This window comes from Talpa occidentalis, unplaced genomic scaffold, assembly GCF_014898055.3.
Source record: "Talpa occidentalis isolate TD23 unplaced genomic scaffold, MPIMG_talOcc4v2.1 talOcc4.15, whole genome shotgun sequence".
Lineage (NCBI taxonomy): Eukaryota > Metazoa > Chordata > Mammalia > Eulipotyphla > Talpidae > Talpa > Talpa occidentalis.
In genome coordinates this window covers 20,125,788-20,140,637 of record NW_023601543.1, presented here as the reverse complement: position 1 = coordinate 20,140,637, position 14,850 = coordinate 20,125,788, and the positions used below count along the sequence as shown (strand labels likewise).

Below are 14,850 nucleotides of genomic sequence, written 5' to 3'. Positions count from 1 at the left end.
GCAACATAGATAGGCAGACAAATAAGGATGCTAATTAATCTGCAACAAAAGCAATCCAACTTGACTGATCAGGGGGCTGAGGGTAATTGCTCCAATACAAAATGTCATGCTCTTTTGCTGAGTTTCTGGATATGAGCCAACTTCAATACCTGGAACCCATGGACTAAATGGTGGCACAGGTCCCCAGGGAAGAAGGACCCTGTTATAGCCCTGCAACTATATGTAGTGATGACTCCTTCAGTCCTTTGCCAAAGGGCCCCATGGCCATTTACTTGGGTAACTACACTGAGGAAAGGAAGAAAGGGAATGCAAGAACTGTTGGACTGACAGGCACAGGGGTACCACATTTCCTCAAGATGGGGCGGGGAAATACTATGTAGTGCAATTTGTACTCCAGTGGATCTCCATGGCACCAGACAGAGGCTAATCTCCAGCTAAGACCAGCTATTTGCCTAGCTTTCCCACCCCCGCCCTATCTTGCTTGCCTCCCTCTCTTCTGCCCAAAGCACCTCCCCACTAGATTTGTGCACAGGAATCCTTGTCTCAGTCCCCATTTCTAGCAAGCCCAGCCGAAGGCAGCATGTCTGTCACTGAGTGAATGATTGGCGCATGATTATCAGTTTGGACTTATCCTTCCAAACTTAAAAAAAAATTCCTTTGTGTTTGTGTATGATATACATATACACACTGTTGTGTTTAAAAACACATAAATCATATCGTACTATATGTATTTATCTCATAATTTATTTTCCTCACTCAACAATATATCCTGGAAATCTTTTTATGGCCATCTATACATGAACCATTTACTGTAATACAAAGTGTATTTGTGTCCTGGCACATTTAACCTTTCAAGTGATGGACAGTTGGGATTTATCTAGTCTTTTTTTTTTTTTTTTTTTTGTGGGACCCTTGCCGGCAGCCGGGGAGCAAACCGGTGCTGCAGAGGCTGTGGGCAGCCTCGCAGCCCAGCGCCCAACCGCTGCGCCACCAGGGGAGGCCCTATCTAGTCTTTTTCATTACAGACAATGCTTCAGTGAACATCCTTGCATCTACCCAGATACTCTCAAACCTCTTCTATTAATGTCATCAGAAATACTCATTAAAATTTTGGGTAGTTCCAAAAGGACTGTGAATATTAGTTTTGTGGACTATGGTTTTATTCCAGGAAATTACTTACCTAAGGTAAATCATTGAAGAGTTCATGAATTATGGAGCTACACAGGGGGATTCACAACAAAGTCACAGATTAGGGAAATAGCATGAAGGATTTTTGAAGAAATGAGTTAGTGAGATTAGTCTGGATCGGCTTTGAGAAAGAGGTTACATTTAAGTAGCATTTGGGGTTATTTTTACTAGAGGAAAAGTAGACTATTGGGGTTAGGTAGGATTAAATGGAAAAAACAGGCTTGAATGTTCTGGTAAATTAGGAGACTGAAAAGATGAGGGAAGATACTAAAGTGAGGACCTTAAAGTACAATCTTGGAAATTACAACTAAAATATCTAACCTCAACAAGTGCACCTAGAAACAAATGAATACAAATACCTAAGAATCATGTTTCTTGAACTAATTTTCTGTAGTGCTTTTCTGCAAGAACACTATGCTCTTTTCTAACTTATTTTCTTTGTTTTGATCATTCGTCCCTACTTCCTGTCTTCCTGCCAACATGCAGGGGGCAAAAGATAGATAAGAGAACATGTCATGGGATATAATCAGATGGGCTGTGTGACTCAGGAGGCCCATCAAAGGTTGGGGCACAGGAATCCTGTCTTGGCTATGTTCTCATACAAATAGGTCACGTGGTCTGTTTTTTTTTAAAGTGTATCCATTAATATTACAATGTACATTTTGTGATTATTCCTTTTTATGCATTTTATGGCATGCAGCTTTTATTCTTATTATACCACTTTTTTCATTTTGATTTGTATTATAGTTAAATTATTTATAATTCTAAGGTCACAGAGAGTGGCTTATGGGACACTTTGGACCCATAGATATGCTTTAATAAGCTAATACATGTTCATATTAAAAATAGTTATTAATACTGAAAAATAGGAGGCGTTGTATAAAAATTAGATTTCTGACTTCCTAAAAAACGGAATCTGGCACACAGGGCCTCCATTTCTTCATAACAACTGACTTACTATCAACTTGACATTGAACCGAAAGTCAGTTACTATTTTCATGGAACTGGTATTATTGTTCTTGCAGTAACATTAAAAAGAAAGTAAAATATTTTTCTATACCCAGTACAAACTGGGAAAACAAAAGGTAGGCTGAGAGTGGTGAGGATTGTGTGATTCAAGAATTAAAGGCTAGAGGTAGGTTGAAGAATATGTGGGGTTATGGATGAAGAGCTTGAACAAAGCTGCTGAGATAGCCCAGGACAAAGAGGAGATCATTGGGTTACTACTCATAAGGCATATTGTGCTTTTCTTTGCCTTCAACTGAACGTTTCATTGAGTTCCTACACTCTTTCGGGCACTGAGGATATGATGGTGAGAAAGGAGACACAGCCTCTGCTATTGTGGCGCTCACAGTCGAGTGGGGGAGTGAGACATTAATAAGTACTATGATGATGGAAAATGTGATGGTGCTTCGGGGCCTCCCTGGTGACACAAGGGGTTAAGATGCAACACTATGAAGCTATTGGCAGCCACTGCAGCACAAGTTCAATCCCTGGCCAGGGAGGTGACCCACATGGCGCAGCAGACCTCTCCTGTCTCGCCTGCTGCTCCCCTCAACAGTGTATTTCAGTAGATCCACCTGTTCTGTTCCCCACTCTGTCTCTGGTGAATCCTCTCACCCTGCTCCACGCCTCTGGCCTGTACCCCAGTTCTTGTATGCATAAATAAATAAATCTTTATTTAAAAATGTGATGGTGGGCCTCCCCGGTGGTGCAGCCGTTGAGCGCTGGGTTGTGAAGCTGCCCGCAGCCTTTGCAGCGCCGGTTCGATCCCCGGCTGCTCCCCGGCCACCGGAGGAGGGTCCCACATGGCGCGCAGACCTCTCCTGCCGCCCGCTGCTCCCCTCAGCAGTGTACTTCGGTCCTTCTGCCTGCTCTGCTCCCCACTCTGGCTCTCGTGAATTCTCACTCTCCCGCGCTTCTGACTGTACCCAGTGCTTGTATAAATAAATAAATTAATTAAAAAAGGCTTAATAAAAAAATAAAAATGTGATGGTGCTTAAGAAAACACACTCTAAAGAAAATTCTCTTCAAGCTTCATCTATGTTGTTGCAAATGGCAGGATGTCCTTCCCCATGGTTGAATATTGGAGGGAGAGGGAGAGGGAAAAAGAGTAGGAGAGGAAGAGTATTTGTCTTTCTCTGGCTTATTTCACCTAAGCACAATGTCCTCATGGATAAAGATGTGACACATATACATATAGACATAAAGATCACATGTTCTTTATCCACAAGGATGTTATCTTAAGTGAGATAAGTCAGACAGAGAAAGGCAAATACTGCATGATGTTACTTATATGTAGAATCTAAAAAACCCAAACTTATAAAAACAGTAAAATGATAGTTATGTCAGAAGAACAGTGAGGCTCAAACTCTGAGTGTGCAAATAATGTTCTGAATGGACTTCACCTCCATCTCCACTATGTTGAAGTATTTTTTTAAAGATTTATTTATGCATACAAGAACTGGGGTACAGGCCAGAGGTGCCGGGGGTGAGAGGATTCAAAAGAGACACTGGGGAGCCGAACAGGCAGACTGACTGAAATACACTGCTGAGGGGAGAAGCGGGCGACACGGGAGAGGTCTGCCTCACCATGTGGGTCAGCTCCCTGGCCGGGAGTCGAACCTGTGCTGCAGTGGCTGCTGATAGCTTCATAGTGCTGAGACTTAATCCTTTGCACCACTAGGGAGGCTCAAACAATGCTTTTTAGAGCAAGCAAATGAATAAACAAAAAAGCACTCGGAAATCTTCAAGATGAATAATAACAAAAAGTAACATTTATTGAACACTTACTCTTTTCCAGGTTTTTGCTAAGGACCATATGTAAACTATTTAATTTAATTTTCTCTCTTTTTAGTGGGACCAAGATTTATTTCTTTAAAAAATAACTATAATAAAGTAAAAATCATAATCAACAGGCAACCATAGACCAGAGACATTCTATAGGGGAAGAGGAGGGAGAGGGATCAGGATAGGGGCGGGAAGAGCTCTAAACAGGTTCTGCCATCCTTCATATAAAGACAAAGCATACTCTTAGTGTGAAAATTTAATAGGGGCCTCCCCTGGTGGCTCAGGCGGTTGAGCGCAGCGCTGTGAAGCTGTCCTCAGCCTCTGCAGCTCCGATTCGATCCCAGCCGGCCAGCGAGGATCCCACATGGCGCGGCAGACCTCTCCTGTCTCGCCCGCTGCTCCCCTCAGCAGTGTATTTCGGTCAGTCTGCCTGTTCTGTTCCCCACTCTGTCTCTGGTGAATCCTCTCACCCTCCAGCGCATCTGGCCTGTACCCTGGTTCTTGTATAAATAAATAAATAATCTTAAAAAAAGAACTTTAATAGGATTAGTGTGCAGAGAAGAGAAGAAAGGATAATAGTTTTCCAATAAAGCACCCAAAGTTACCCATCCTCAGGGAGCCTTGTGCAAGTGGAGCCTGCATTGCTGAGAATGTGGGGTGTCAAGGGAGGAACTGCATCAAAATCTCTTATTTAACTCTTACACCCTATTAGGTAACTATTGTTATCCCTTATTTATGGATCATGAGACTGGATCTCAGAGGAGTTAAGTAACTTATTCAACTGTTAGAGTTCTTGCTTGACTTTGTTGATATGACAAAAGGAATTTAAAAAGAAACCCAATCAGGGATTCAAGCAAGCAACATTTATAATATTTTGGATCATGCAATAGGAGAGGGGCAGCAACTTCCCTGAGCTATACTCTCACATGAGAGCAAGGGCGTCCTGGTTTTATGGGGTTGATCACCAGTTTGGGGTGGAGGGGAAGCAGGGTATTGGCTGGCCACAGTTTTGTGGTTTTCAAAACAAGGACCAACTTAATAACAAATAGGAAGGTAAGGTAACAAGCAAGGACTTGGTCCAAGGTGCCCTGTAATACAAGGTCACACAGCTAGTAAATGGGAGAGGATGTCTTTAATTAAAACCCATATTTGTCTCTGTTCTTAATCAGGACAGTTTAGGCTAATTTGATTGCAAGTCAGTAAACTACAGATCTTACTTGACTTATGAGGGGGCTATGTCCCTATAAACACATTTAAGTTGAAAATGTCATGTCAAAAATACATTTAATACACCTAATCTACTGACATCACAGCTCAGCTTAGCCTACCTTAAAAGTGCTTGGAACACACTTTTGACAAAGATGGCAGTGAAAGTAAAGAATGAAGCCCCCCTCCCAAAGCTGAAACCAAAGCAAAAGTTTTGAAGGCCAAGAAAACACTGCTGAAAGGTGTCCACAGTCACAAGAAAAAGATCTGCACTTCACTCACCATCTGGAGGTCCAAGACACTGCAGCTCTGAAGGCAACTCAAATATCCTCAGAAGAGCACCCCCAGGAGAAACAAGCTTGACCGCTATGCCATCATCAAATTCACCCTGCCCACTGAGCAAGCCATGAAGATGATAGAAGAGAATACTTTTGTGTACATGGTAGACGTCAAGGCCAACTAGAACCAGACCAAACAGGCTATGAAGAAGCTCTATGACATTGATGTGGTCAAGGTCAACACCCTAATCAGAAAGAAGGTTCGACTGCCTCCTGACTATGATGCTTTGGATGTTGCCAACAAAATTGGGATCATCTAAACTGAGTCCAGCTGGCTAATTCTAAATATAAACTTCACATAAAAAGTGCTCAGAACATTTACAGTAGCCCACAAATGGAAAAATCATTGAACACAAAGCCCATTTTATAATATAGTGTTGAATTGAATCCGTACTGAAAGTGAAAAACAGAATGGTTGTGTGGGATCTTGCCATTAACACACACAGCTGAAAGCACCCGGGCCCTGAAGAATGTTGGAAGCATTGAGCTAAAATGAATTGCTGAGTGATGGGGATGCTATGGTGACAAAGTGATCGATTTCTCTTCTGATGAGAATTGGGAATAGCTGGTAGAAGGTTGTTTCCCTCATGGTGGCGTGGCTGACAGGGAGCTGAGGCTGTCTGACTCTGCTCAGCCTCATGAGAAGATTGTAGTGAGTATCACTAGCCTGGGAAAAGATCAAAATTTGAAGTAAGGTTTTTACTGAATACTTTTGTACCATTGAATGTAAAGACCATCCTAAGTTGGGCACTATCTGTATCTGAATGCTGGTAGTGGCAAATACATCTTTTCTTTCTGCTGACTGTGAATGTAAGTAAGGGTTCTAAGAGGTATTTTCTCCTTTGAATTGTGTACCTTTGTGGACAGGGTCTGGACTGCCTACAGTTTAGATGTGACCTCTGAAGGGAACTGAAATAGTCGCCAGTTGGGGAACAAGTTCAAGTCACTCTGTCCTGGCCAACAGAGCCATAGGAAGTGCTGAAGGAAGCACAACTAATGGCAAGTGGAGGAGAAACACACATTGGAGCAAAATTCCTCTGATTTTCCAGTCTTCTTATCAAAGGTTTTCCTGATGAACTGGACTTTGTTTCTTCTCTTGAGTGAGTCAAGAGTTTAGAATGTCGGCATCTGGCTGCCAGCTTGGTCCTGCAGCCCCCAATTGGAGGTGGCCAGTCAGAGCTCTCCTGTGAGAGCAGTAATTACCAAGCTGTTATTGAAATGGGCTTTGGAAGAAAAATTGTTCAAGGGGTTATATCCTGGGAAATTTTCTCCTCCAATGTTATTAAAACCCAGTTGCTCTTTTCCCAGTTAGGCAAATGTTAGAGGAAATGAAATATAAACAGAGATTACTTTTTTCTTTCTGGCATTTGATCAGTTCCAAGTTATACTATGTTGCTTTGAAAGCTCTGTTCCACAAGGTAACAAAGTTAGCATAGATATTTTTTTCTTTTGCAATTGATAATGAACTTTAAAATTTATGTTCTTAGGAAAGAACTTTGATGTGATCTACTTTTTTTTTTATTTAATCCAAATGCCATATTGTTCAGTATGTCTTTTAGGGCAGAAGAAGGCCACTAAGGAGATTCCCCCCAAGAAGAGACAGGCACACTTGTGAAGGAGGACGCAAGAGCTGTTACTGATGCCTCCCCACTTCTTTAGCCGTTTTTCTCCATCCCCCCGTTCCTGCCTCCAGCCAGCATCTACCTGTACACTGCTTACTCTGTCCCCCTGCCGGCTTGTGGTGTGCTCACCCCTCTTCTCCCTCTTTCAAGGACTTTATTATATCAAAATATCTTCCCTTAAGGCCTTCTCTCCTGGCTTTGCCCTACCATTCTGTTTTTCATTCTGGAATGGAAGTGACTCCTCACTGTTCCTCCTTGTCTGACCCTTCCATGATCCTTGTTTCAGCCTTGCCATGCCCTATACTGTGCCAGAGGCAACAATAAGTATTTGTTGAATGAGTGAATGGGTAAGTGAATGAATTTGAGGAATTCTGATAATCAGACAGCATGTCAGATCCTTTATTTGTTACCTCTAAATCATTTTAGTATGAAAAATTTCAAATGGACTAAACAGTGGAGAGAGTAGGATAAATAAACCCGAGGGATGCACCACCTCATTATTCATTACCCCAGCTTCAATAGTTATCAACATCTAGCCACTCCTCTTTCATTTTGTCCCACCCACATTTTGTCCGGCCTTTGCACTGAATGCAGGCCAGCCAGGCAAGTACATGATGGGAATGCTTAAAACTGCTCTTCATCATACTAATTCATTTAGACCACCTGCTTTCCCCCCTGGTACTCTTTGTTCTTAACTTTCCTGGTACCTTGTTTTGACTCCTGTTTTTCACATCTATCAGGGTTCTTAATCTGGGTACTCAAGCTTCCAGGGTCTCTATGGATCAAAATCAAAGGGTCAATACACTTGTATGGGGAAAAGCAAGCTTTATTTTCCCGTATCTCTAACTGAAGTTTTACATTCATTTACATTTACATTTCTTCTATCATAGATGTAAGCAATGAATCACAGTAGTATGCATGGTACCTGCAACTTTGAAACCAGTAAATCCTTTTATAATTAAATTATAGAAGTTATAGAGATTGCAAAATGCCTTTAATGCTCATCACTGCTTTGGAATTATGGTAGTTATTACACCTACAGCTGGAACTTGTTATTTAATGTGTTAATAAGGCAATACACATATTACTATATCACATATAAAAAATGATATTATTAGGGGGCCTCCCCCGTGGCGCAGCGGTTGAGCGCTGGGTTGTGAAGCTGCCCGCGGCCTCTGCGGTGCCGGTTCGATCCCCGGCTGCTCCCCGGCCACCTGAGGAGGGTCCCACATGGCGCGCAGACCTCTCCTGCCGCCCGCTGCTCCCCTCAGCAGTGTACTTCGGTCCTTCTGCCTGCTCTGCTCCCCGCTCTGGCTCTGGTGAATTCTCTCACCCTCCCACGCTTCTGACTGTACCCAGTGCTTGTATAAATAAATAAATAAATCTTTAAAAAAATGATATTATTGTATAGCAGTACATTTAGGTTTTTTTGTGTTTTATTTTGTGCTTTAAAAAAATACCATTCTGGGGGCTCCCCTGGTGGCGCAGCGGTTGAGCGTTGGGCTGCGAAGCTGCCCGCAGCCTCTGCAGCACCGGTTCGATCCCTGGCCACCAGCGAGGATCCCACATGGCGTGACAGACCTCTCCTGCCGCGCCCGCTGCTCCCCTCAGAAGTGTATTTCTTCGTCAGTCTGCCTGTTCTGTTCCCTGCTCTGGCTCTGTTGAATTCTGTCACCCTCCCGTGCTTCTGACTGTACCCACTGCTTGTATAAATAAATAAATATATCTTAAAAAAAAATACCATTCTGGAAAGAAATTCATAGATTTTACTGAACTGTCAGTGGGGTCTGTGGATCACATAAGCTTATGAACCCCCAGTCTAGACACTTTGATAGCATATTTGAACTTCTTGTTCTTTTTTTAGCAATATATTTTTTGTTAATTGTTCCTTGATCATCTGATTAAATAAATACTCTAATATTGTATAGGAGGTCATGCAAATACTACTATTGTTCCTTGATCATCTGATTAAATAAATACTCTAATATTGTATAGAAGGTCATGCAAATACTACTAATTTGTATTTTTGATACTGCTTTAAACATCAAGTATTATTAGACCATTTCTTCTGTTTTGAGATTTTTAAGTGTTTGTGAATTATTTTAACTTTAATTTCCCTCCAGTTATGTTTATTGGTAAAGTTGGTTTACATCATTGTATTTGTTTGAAGAATTATAGGTTCAAACCTCTACAACTCTATGTAGAGGGAGATAAGGGGAGGTGTCATTTTTCCTGTCCCACTTATATGCAACAACTGTGTATTACAAGTCCCAATATGCCATGAACCGGACTTCCTGAGCAGGGGAGATACTGGGAACTAGAGGCAGAACTGAATGGATATAATATTGAGGGCAGGTGGACTGAGGACTCTTGCTTCTCTAACTCTAGCTTACACCCAGGGACTTGGAGGGACTTGGAAGGAGACACATGGAGGAAAGACATGTAAAGACATTTGAAAGAGACTCTTGTGTGAGACATGTGTGAGGGCTGTCCTTGGCAAACACAATGGTCGTCATTATCTTGACCCTTACTTTGATTTTGCTCCTTTTATCCCAAACCTGCCATACATCTTTCTTGTGGTTCTCCACCACAGGACATGTGGCAAGCTTTCGGACCTCAGAGACTCCGCTTTGGGCCCACCTTATTTGGCTGGATATTTGCCCATGAAGGGCCTGGTGATTTTGAGCGTATTATTGAAAAACTATTGTTAGGAATATCTTCTCTCTCTATGCACGCTAATTCTATGAGAGATCTTTCACACTAAGACTATACTTTCTTTGCCTTTGTGTGCCTGTTTGGCCAGATGTCTTAGAGCATGCACCCCTTAAGTTTGGGGCCCCTGGATGTCCCTCAGTAGGCTGCTAACATTTTCACATCATGCCCACTACCAAAGCCCCAATAATTCTCCACCATTTGAACTCCCCATTCTAATTTTCACTTGCTGTTTTCCTCGCCACCACCATTCCCCCTTGACATCATACTGTTTATTGCTGGTTTTCTGCTTAATACACAGGAAAGAAACACTTCTTTTCCAAATCCTGCCTGCAGGGATAACTTCCTAGGGCCAGTTCCTTTTACTCCCTGCTAGGAGAAAAGTGTGAGCAACCTTTGCTGGCAACTCCAGAAATTTGATTTAGCCAATTATCATTTACTAGCAACGGGAGGGCCTGATAGATAACTTTAATATATTTTACTTTTCTGTTGCTCAGGCAATTCTCGTAATTCAGCTGGTTTCATATTATAACCTGTTATAGACACTGACTTTTGGGTAAATATTCAATCCCTGATTTCTAGGGTTTTGCAAACCCACCTTCCCAGCCCTTGGAATTGTAAAATTAGAAGCAGGTTGAGTTCTATGTCCCTTCTCTTTTGTCAGTGCCTCCCATCCCCCCTTTCCTATGCCTTCTCTGCCTCCTCCCCCTTCACAGTCAATGACAGTTTCATTTTTTTCTGGGCCCAGATCTCTGCTAGGTGGCAATTGAAAAATCCAGTGTACCTCACAGAACCAATGTACCCTGCACTGAAGTTGTCAACATGCACTGTGGAGCACAGCTGTGATTGAAAGGGGCAGCCATCTCAAAAAATAACCCTGGAGGTTTTGTCTCGCTCTTTGCCTCAACAAAATCTAGCTGTGCCTGTTTTTCTACCTACTTTTTAGGGCACTAACTTGACTGGACGTCTAGCATGTGGGTTGGGTCCCTCTAGAGGTGGGACTTCCACAGCCGATACCGACATCCCAGGAGCATCTGTTTCATGTAATATCCTATATCCAATTGCTGTAATAGGCAATTGCTCTTTCTCCCATTTCTAAAGTCCCTGTGCTACATGACATAGCCTCTAAGTTATTTTATTATGTATGAGGGATGCTGCTATTTCTATAGATCATTTGCAGAGGAGAAAAGATTGACATGCCCTGATTCTTCCCTTCGCCAACTAACAGTTCCTGTCAGTTTCCCAGGTAACTTTTCTCCTTAAAAGGGAATGTTCTTAAAAGAATCTAATAATTGTAGTTTATAATGTCAAAATATCTTAAACCTTCTGTTCTTTTTCAGGCCTTTAAATGCAAAAATCAGGCATGCGAATCCTATAAAAATCTCAGGCAGAGAGCTCAGGATTAACTCAGACCTACCTTAACTCACTTCATGTGTTAGTTTCCCTGCAACTCTCCAATTTTTTTGTTTTCATATCTTGATTCCACATTTCTGCTAACCCCTCAGACTTGGTGATCTGTGTTTTAGACTCTATACCAATTTACATCTTGGTGTCTTGAGGACTCTGAATTTGGAACCTGCTCCTTGGCTCCAGGCATTGTAATGCTGGGCACCAAACAAGTTGGCTCCACCCACAGTCCTAGGAACATCCTATCCCTCCTGCCTAACACAAGCTCACTTGTATCCAGGGCCCCAGTAATCTCCCCTATGGCTTCATGGATCATGCATCCCACCCTGCATTTCAGCTAAGCAGATCTGATGTCATTGGGACAAAAGTTGAACCAGCACACCAAACTACCACCATCCTTGTGCAAAGATGATATTGGAGTTAATGGTACTGTTCTCTTAGGCCCCCTGCCAAGATGCCCTGGAGCTATTCTGCTTCTGTTATGTCTTCTTGGTTCAGATATAAATATTAACATAGATAAAGCAATTACTTTTTTATTGTGGTGAAATATATATGATATAAACTTTTCCAGTTTAGCCATTTTAAGTGTATAATTCAGTGGCACAATTACACTTGCAATGTTGTGTGGCAATCAACACTATTTCTAAAATTTCCCATCATCCCAAACAGAAAAATTAGACCCATTAAGCAATAACTCTGTTCTACCCCTACTTCCATCCCCAGTTTCTGGAAACCTTTACTTATTTCCTGTCTCTATGAATTTGCCCGGTTAAGATACTTCATATAGCAGAAATCACATATTTGTTCTTTGTGCCTAGTTTCTTTCACTTAGTATATTTTCAAGGTTCATCCTTTTTGTGAGTTAATATTCCATTGTATGAATCTGCAGCTTTTTTTTATTCATCTGTTGGTGAATACTTGGGATGTTCCCACCTTTTGGGTATTGTGAATAATGTTGCTTGTGAACATTGCTGTAGACAGACGTTTGCTAGAATCCCCTCTTTCCGTTCTTTAGGCAGATAGCCAGAAGTGAATTTGTTGGATCATATAATAATTCTATTTTTACCTTTTCAGGTACTGTCAAACTGTTTCCCACAGTGTCCACACCATTTCATATTCCTATCAACAAAACGTGATGGTTCCAGTTTCTTTACATCCTCACCAACAGTTATTATTTTCTGCTTTTAAATAAAAAAATTATAGCCATTCTAGTGGGAGGGTATCTCTTTGTGGTTTCCCTAACAACTAATGCTATGCAGCAGCTTTTCATGAGCTTATTGGTCATTTGCATATCTTCTTTGGTGAAATGTTTTTTTCAAGTACTTTGCTCATTTTAAAAAATTAGATTATCATTTTGTTGTTGCGTTATAGGAGTTCTCTACATATTTTAGATATTATTAGATACGTTATTTGGAAGTACTTTTTCTGTTCTATGGGTTGTCTTTTCACTCTCTTGATAATGTCCTTTGATGCACAAGTTTTTAATTTAATGAAATGCAGTGAATTATTTTTTTCTTTTGTTGCTTGTACTTTTGGTGTGATATTTAAGAAACTGTGCCCAAATGCAAGGTCAGGCAAGTTTGCCTCTGTGTTTTCTTCTACAGGTTTTGTAAGTTTAGCTCTTAAATTTAGATCATTACTCTATTTTGAGTTAATTTTTATATGGTATAAATTAAGGTCTACTTTTGTTGACAGTATCAATTTATAACTTCTTCTGACTTTTTCTCTAAATTTGACTTCATATTATTGCTCTGACCATTTTTAAAAAGCTGCAGCTGTGGACTGGCTTTGCAGCCAGGACCTTGGCCCCACCAAGTGTCTGCAACCATGAATAAAAATCACTTAACCAATATGCTATCTTTAGTGTTCCGGAGAAAGATACCAGACATAGACATAGAGTACCAGACGATTGGTTACAAACTCTAAGAGAAGGATGTTCTCTTACAGTATTATGCAGGAGAATCATGTGCCTACCACACACCTAATTAAACCCAAAATGGATATTGCAATACAGAATTCAGAAGGGTTGAAGAACCATAGATTGTCCACAAAAGAGCTGGTAAGAGCTGAGATATGGCTCTCTCCACATAAGTCAAATGTCTCTGCTCCATGTTAATCTTGATCATATAAAAATATTCTAACTCTTTAAAGAGTAAGGAGTACACAGGCAAGATAAAGCAGCATGACAGGGCACTGTCGGGGACACTTCCAGTGCTGCAGTTTCAGCTCACCGCACCAAGCTGCTGCTGGTTGACTTGTGACAAACAGAAGGCCGAGGCCATCTGGAAGGAGAGATGAATTTGCATCTGTGAGAGCAAGTGACTCTGGAATGAAAGCTTTGCTATGTCCCCACTTATGCAGTAGATGACAGCATCTCTCTCAAGTTCCTCTACTGCCTAAGGCTGTGGCATCTGCTAAGGGAGGCTGAGAGTTGCTTCTTCATTTTCTTCTGCAATTTATTTTTTTTTTTTTTTAAGAGAATAAAATAACATTTTATTTTTATTTTATTATTATTTTTTTAATATTAAATTTTATTTTTATATTCCCCCATACAATTGCAAACGCCCCATTCTGACCCCAATCCTTCCCCTCCCGCCCCCCCCCCCCCCAAAAAGTGTCTCTGGTTCATAGTTTTTTGTTGATTTTGATTTTCACTTTCTTATATTCATTTTCCTGGTCCCTTATTTAAGTTTTCTAGATTCCTGCTATGAGTGAGACCATCCGGTATTTTTCTTTTTCTTTTTGGCTTATTTCGCTGAGCATGATCCCTTCCAGCGCCATCCATGTTGCTGCAAATTGCATGTGTTTATCTTTTTTGAATGCTGATCTTCTGCAATTTAATGAAATTTCACTGAGCATCTACTCTGGCCCAGGCCCTGCACCAGTCTAGGGATAGATAAGTGAAAAAGACTTTGTTTTTGGTTTTGGAAACATTCTTATCAGTCTTATTTTGTTGCTGCCTTGTTGTTACTTTATGGAAACATGAGTACTTTCATCTGTAATGCTTTCTGGGTACATGTGATGGAGCCAACTTGTCAAAGAAATGCAGGATTCTATGCTCAAAAGAAATAGGTTTTGAGGATGCATGTACATGTGTGTATACATGTCTTTATTTAAGGCAGTAATTTTTTTGTCATTCACCTATCATAAAATTCATAAAGATAACTTGATTATTTAGATAGTGCAGGGCAGCCTCGATGGAAAGGGGTTCATCTGATACTGCATTTTACTAAAGATTAGCCCCATTCAGGATTTTCTGTTTTCTTTTTTTTAATATTTATTTTATTTTATTTTATACATTTTTACATCATTCTTCATTTTTGCACAATGTATGCATTTTCAAAAGACAGTAATTGTTCATATTCTTTGAGAATCTGATAGAAGTTATGTCATTCTCCAGACAAATGTGTGCATGCACACACATACACACAGAATTTTGCATAGAATTTTAGGGGTTTCATAGACTCTGAAATCTATGGACTTAACTTTATAAAACTTTCTTATCTAATGTTTAAGAGGAGAGGTAGTGCTAGAGCTAGAGCTACAGATGGGTGGGGTGGGAGGGTTGTGGTGTGGGCGGGGGCGGA

At 41.0% G+C, this 14,850-nt stretch overlaps 1 pseudogene; it reads left to right on the top strand.

Annotated features, from left to right (window-relative positions):
• The first annotated feature begins 260 nt into the window (after positions 1-260).
• Positions 261-5,782, top strand: LOC119245528 (60S ribosomal protein L23a-like; annotated as a pseudogene).
• Positions 5,783-14,850: the final 9,068 nt, after the last annotated feature.